The following is a 6,582-nucleotide window of genomic DNA, read 5'->3' as shown; positions in this document are numbered from 1 at the left end:
AGGTGCATATTTCAAGAACTGGCAATTACTACAATGGACTTATATGCTCTGAACTATACTTTCCAGTGCAGTGAGGGAGATTTCATGGGAAAATCTTCATGCTCTATAGACAGATGAATATTATATTCTACTTTTTCATCCCTTCAGGGGTGACAACCACACACATCTTTTTAAACATGAACAGAGGTGAACAGGTGAGTGTCCAGTTCACCCAGTAATGCAACTCTATACCACTTCTGACAACTATTCTTTGCTTATGTTATACTGGATTCAAATTTCCAAATTTTAAAAAGTCAAAGAATTTTACATTGCTGGAGAACAAGTTACCCTCATCTCAGGTCAGCAGTTGAAAGAAAATAACCTAAAAGTGTGAAACTGAGTCATGTCCGCACTGTTTGCTTCAGAAAAGCACTTAGTCCAGTAAGCTCAGGCCAGCCTGGTATGTACCCACCTCAACCATGTAGGTTCCAAAGTAGCCCTTTTCCCATATCTGTATTAAATACTACTTCTCTTATGGCTTCAGTGTTGCTTAATCTGCTTTCCAGCTGAGACTCAAAGGACATTTCAAGTTTTCTGAGAGTATGAGAGAAGTAGAAATCATGCAGATCCTGTACACCACAGTCACATTAAAAAAAAATTAACAGACCATTAACAGAGGTTTTAATCACAGTGTGATCATCTCCTTCTCCCACAAGCAAAGTCTTTAATTACTATGTATTTGCATGGGAGTATTGTATCTTAGGCATGTAGCTGTAAAGACAGGAGGTTTTTGTCTTAGTTTTTCACCACTAGTGTTGATACATTTTTATTATTGCAGTAAAAAAAAGAATCCACAAAATGTCTAAAGAAATCCACACTGAAGTATTTTCTAAGAAATTAGTGGGAAAATCTGTCAATGGAAAGTTATTGTGCCACTGAATGTGGTTTTAAAAATAAAATAATCTACCAGATTTATATTATTTCTCATGTGTACTTTACTTTTCTTCCAAAAGGAACCTAATTCTTTTAAGGAATAAGTTTCACAAGAGTAATTTCTTTCCTTCTCACACAGAAAAATGTTTGATTTGGGAATAAAAAATGAGTTATCTGACCTGGTGTGATGGATCACATCTGACTTACTCCAATGGAACTTGAGTCTCTGCAAAAAGGGGGAAATACCTGTGTAAATACATGAATCCTGCATGATGACCTCCTTGTTTTATTTCCAGCAGAAACCTGTGAGAAGAGCTACATGGCATTGCAGAAAAATGGAGAACAAAGGTTATCTCTGTGATTCTGCCATCAAGTTTTATGTTCTTATGTTCTACTTCACTAAATACCTCTAATTGAAATTCCCAAATACCAATCTGATTGCCAAATGATAGTGAAGAGCCTAAATAAGCTTCATAAGTACATTCTAAGTATTTAATTTTCATGCTTACCTCATCTGAAATTTCTAAACTCAGTTCAAGACCATTATGTGTAAAGATAGGGTGAAAACAGGTTGATGAAATAAGTTGTTGATGAGTCAGTTTTGGAGAAGAGGGATTCAGGAGGAAATGGATAGAGGCTCTACAGATAGAAATGAAAAGGCAGAAATGCGGGGGCAATAACAAATATTGATAAAATAATAACTTTTTGAAGCATTTAATTAGTTTTGTTATTAGTTTCTATTTCATCACTGAGATAAAATAGGGGAGGCAATACTTCATCTACCCTTTTCAGGAGTGGCTGAGGTAGACTACAACCACCTACCTCTGTTGACCTCGTTAACCACTCCTGTTCGAAGCCATAGAATATTACAATTACAGAAGCAAGCTGAGAGCATCACAGAAATGACTAAGTTTGAATTTAACTGCTTAGCATGGGCCCCTGCACTACGTACCTCAGCCACCCACAAGAGCCATAAGAGCAAGGACTTCAGTATCACCGGCTCACACAATTGCCTGCTTGGCAATGGATGAATATTCAGGCAGTCATAAACAAGGTAAGTGATTTTCTACTTATGTTGTAAAACTTGTGCATTGCAACTGTACTCAGCAACACATCACCAATTTTGCAGATTTCGATTCAGTTGATCCTGACCTATTCTTTTGACCTTTCTAGTTTTTGTGTCTCCTCTGCACCTGGTTCATTTTTATCACTTCATTTTTTCTTTTGGTTGTCCTCTTTGGCCAGAGCCTTCTCATGCCTTTTCTCAGCTTTCTGTGGAGAGCCTAGATAGGGCAATCCCTGAATTTCCTGTATTTTACACCTATACTTGGGTCTTGGAAACACTTGACTGGAAGGACTTGCCTTTTGTTCTCTGTTCCTACAGCAATTAGTCAGACAAGTTCCTGACCCATAACTCCTCTCTGATTCACAATGGTAGTAGAAACAACAAGAAACAGTAATAATAACAGGAACAACAATAACAGAAGAACCTAAGAAGGCTTTAGGTATTTAATAGTAAGTGCACTTCATTGCAGCTTTCTGGGATATGATATAAAAAATCACCAGCAATGCCAAGAAAGTGGTGTGTGGGTGGGGGTGTGTGTGTGGTGGAAACAAAGCCAAATTAAATAAAAAATAGATTAGATGATATTTTATACCTTCTTTTTTACAATAATTCTGGTCACAAAAGAAAAAAAAAGCCTCAAATACCCCTCACACTCCCCCTGCTCCCCAGTCCAAATAAACAAGCAAGAACTAAAAGCAGGGAGCAAAAGAAACAGTCATAGGAAATGAGAGGGAGAAATGCAGATGACACACAGCATGTCAGACAGAACAATAATACAAAGCCAGGAAATTGTTGTCCTCTAGTGATGACTTTGGCCCACAGTCATGCTTATCCCATCTTCCAATATCATTTGGATAGTTAACTGTGATGCATACTACAGTTTTACTTTTTATATTTATATTTCTTCATTTTTATATGATTTCCACTTGCAGAGCTTCAGGAAAACACATTTTTCAGCAATTGCTTCTTTAAGGTGGATGCTGCTCAGTGAAGAACTAGCTCACTTTTATTGCCTTTCATCTCCTCATCTCTGACATCAATGGGAAATAACCATCTGTGTAACTACCCAATACATCTGTGAGAAAAAAATCTATGCCAGAAAATAATATTACACTCATCCCCTTAAGCAAGGAAGTTGGTGATGCAGACATCTTCTCTGTGCCCACACAAGAGGGACAGAGACAGATGAGAACCTGGCTTTGAATGCTTAACTTGTATAAGGCTCTTTTGGCTTTTACTGGCACCTTTATCCCTGGTGCTTACCTTGCAGCTTTTTTTGTCCCTTGCATCTGTCCATCAGAGCAGATGATAAGAGATTTTTCATGACCAAGTCTTGTGGAATTTGTAGTCATATCTGAATGCATGCATTTTGAAGCTCAGGCAATTTGTTCCTCTGTTGAGTTTTTTGGAATCTTGTCTGTAATTTAAAAGAAAAAAAAAGGAGAAAGAGAAAAAGCAAGCTAGGAAAAGATTAAAAGAATAAATATTTTTAAAATTCAGGCTCACTAACAAATTTCTGGAATGATTTCTTGCCTTTAGGTTTAAAATTGGGATGTTTCAAAGTAGCATTAATATGGTACACAAAGGCAAATCCAAACATTCAAAGGACATTAATACTTGATGTACAAACACACATTTAAGGAACAGCAGGAATTTTGGACTAAGTAAGAGCAGAAATAAGGAGAGACAGCTGGGAGAGGCAAACAGAAAGGCTTGAAATTTTGTTCCAATAGATGATAAAGTACTGTTTTATAAACCTATTTGCTTTATTCTCTATTCAAATAAAAGAAGCATTTTGCTACTGTCAGTAATGTTTATGCACTGACTAAAGCTAAAAACACACTGCTGTGTGAAGTTCAGTTTTTATTCAGCAGAGCCTGTGTAAAATTTATGTGAAAAAAAACTATTGTACCATGCTCAAAGTTAAGTTTTTTTTTAAAAATAAATATAAGAGGCTGACCCTTGCAGCCTTTCTACACATGAGTAGTCACTTCAGGTCAGTAACATCCATCCAGGTATTTCAAAGCACTGCACACGCATTCATTTAGAAATGGGAAAATTTAGGCAAGTCCAGCAAAAAAGGATTTACAGGATCAGGTCCTAATTTTTATCTGTCATATTGAAATAGATTTAAAACTAAATACCTTCAAAAGCCTGAGCTAAAATGCTGTACATATACTTATGAGTTAATAAGGCTGTAGAAAGGACAGAAGACAAACCTAAGAAAGCAACAGTAATTTCAGTGTCTGTTCGTAAGCTTGGAGTTTAGCATCCATGTTTTACTGTCCAAAGTTTTCCAGCTTTCCCTTGCTTCAAAATACACTTTAAAATAAAATACTCAGCTGTATGTGTACAAATACATGTGTTTAAGTTAGGCATAAAAAAAGAGTGTTTCTGTAAAGGTGAAGAAATTGATATAATTTCATTGTTATCACCAGCTGCAGATTACAGCACAATAACATCATAAGGTAAAATGTAGGAGGTATGTAAAGGTACATTTTTATAATAGGGCCAAAGACAATGATGACAGCCTTTCTTAGAGCTCTTCTTTACTAAGGAAAGTGTATATCTTCCCTTATGGCTTCTTGTGCCAACAGTTTTTGAGCAGAAGTTAAAATCAGTGATTCGCTCTGTCTAAGAAGATTGGTGGCTTTTGTATTACATTCTACAGAGGGGTCCAAGACACACACATGGAACTGCATCTAAAAGCCATCATAGTAGTCTAGAATTGTTCCATGATTTTATTTCCATGAATTACGCCCCTCCTTTGTTGCAGTTCCCAATAGTCCAGTTCTTTTAGAAAACCATTCCTCTTTTGCAATGAAGTAACACACACAAAGAAACATTTTCATGAACCAAGTATGTGTATTTGTAAGCTTTATTACAAGCACCATGAATCTTGGGTACTTTGGCTAGAGCTCTAGGAAAGGTAACTTTGTGCTAGTGAAAAAACATCCCTAAAGCCCTTCATGATCCCAGGTCTGAGGCATTATGTGTCATGGAGCCAAGCTGGCAAACAAACAAATGGAGATGGATCTAACTTGGGGCTGTCAACACAGTAGCAAGAAGAATATTCCAATGGTAAAATTAAATCATATTGAAGCTGTACTGCAAATGGCATTTTAAAAGCACCAAGGAGAGGAAAAACAATCATTGTTGGTGCAAGATGGTAAACAGCATCATTAATGACAAGCATTTCACTAAAAATTTGGTCTGTGTTTAGAAAAGAATTTTCTTATACTTGGACTTTAAATCAATGCTCACAAATGAACATGAGCAATATTAGCCCAGGTTTTGTCCCAGCTATTAAACAGAACCAGTAAAGACTAATATAAATTTGCCATGTTGGGAATGAATACTGCTTTCCAAAAAGCATTCTGATGTGCAGCTACAGCCCTACAATAATCAATCATCAATTGGTCATAGCAAGAGCTTATTCTGCCATTATACAAAGATCTTCATTTAATATATGTGCACTGTTCTCAAGAGATAAGAGATGAAGGTTTCTTCCAATGAATAAAGCAATAGTTTCCATGGAATTGAAACATTTAAACCCAGAAAAATATAAAACAGGAAAATACAAGGCAAGAGAAAAATACCAAAATATGTAGATTGAAGCAGCACTGGTAGGATTCCCACTATTCTATTTCTTACTTCATTTAAAAAATGCAGCATCCTAACTTTTCTAATTTAGGAAAGGGAAATGGATATTATAATCCATACTAAAATATACTTGAAGAATTTAGAACTTAATATTCCCTTCCAAAATGACAGGAAATATGGTATTGATCCAAATTTTGTCAGTGGAAACTGATCCAATGAAATGTGTACCCTTTCAGAGTAAGCAGAGGGCTATTTTAAACTATGGAAAAAACCTGAATTATATTAGATGGTTGATACTAATACAATTTAAGGTAAAGGTTATGTATCTAAATAAAATACAAAAAATCCTCAGAATAAATTCAAAATCAGAGTACAAAAATGGCTTGAATCTGGTAATTTTTAAATAGTCAAATTCATAACTCTTCAGATCTCCTGATAAAAATATTAAATCCCCTGGAAAAGGGAGGGGTTAGAAGGAGAAAAACCCCCAACCTTTCTGATGTTTATTTTTGAAACATAGGCGTTTTCTTTCCCTTAAGTGAGCTTACAACCACCCTGGCACCTATTCTGCACCACTAAAAAACAACTGGATGCTCATGCTTGGAAAGCTGGGTGAGGGAAGCAATTTAAAATTTATTTTCATAGTGGAAAATAGGTTTTGCCAAAATAGTTTCAGTTTATGAAAGGAGAGAACAGCTGTATTTGGTTTATAATAAATCTTTCACAAATCAGTAAAAGCAAATAGACAGCGCAACTGTAACCCATAAAAGTGGAAAATATTAGACAACAGACAGTGAAATTGCTAAACTTTCCCACAGATGCTGTTGGTAAAATGCCTCTGCAGAATTTGTACATGAAATGTGCATGAAAATCAAACCTGAAGGCAAGAGGCACTGGAATGAGGCAGAACTACTTATTAGAGGAATATCCTATTAAGGTGGCTATTCTGGGTATTGAGGAAGGTGTCTCCAGCAGCTTCCTGCTCCTATTACTGAATGTTA

General features: G+C 36.0%; 1 long non-coding RNA gene across 1 annotated transcript; it reads right to left on the bottom strand.

Annotated features, from left to right (window-relative positions):
- Nucleotides 1-536: 536 nt before the first annotated feature.
- Nucleotides 537-3,389, bottom strand: LOC115903512. The gene is made up of 3 exons (XR_004060695.1): nucleotides 3,242-3,389; nucleotides 1,092-1,138; nucleotides 537-608 (listed from the first exon to the last, which is right to left on the bottom strand). It is a non-coding gene; the product is annotated as an uncharacterized LOC115903512 (long non-coding RNA).
- Between the last annotated feature and the right edge of the window lie 3,193 nt (nucleotides 3,390-6,582).

Source organism: Camarhynchus parvulus, chromosome 4 (genome assembly GCF_901933205.1).
Source record: "Camarhynchus parvulus chromosome 4, STF_HiC, whole genome shotgun sequence".
In the NCBI taxonomy this organism is placed as follows: domain Eukaryota; kingdom Metazoa; phylum Chordata; class Aves; order Passeriformes; family Thraupidae; genus Camarhynchus; species Camarhynchus parvulus.
Note: the sequence above shows the minus strand (reverse complement) of the source record. Positions and strands in the feature narration are given on the sequence as shown.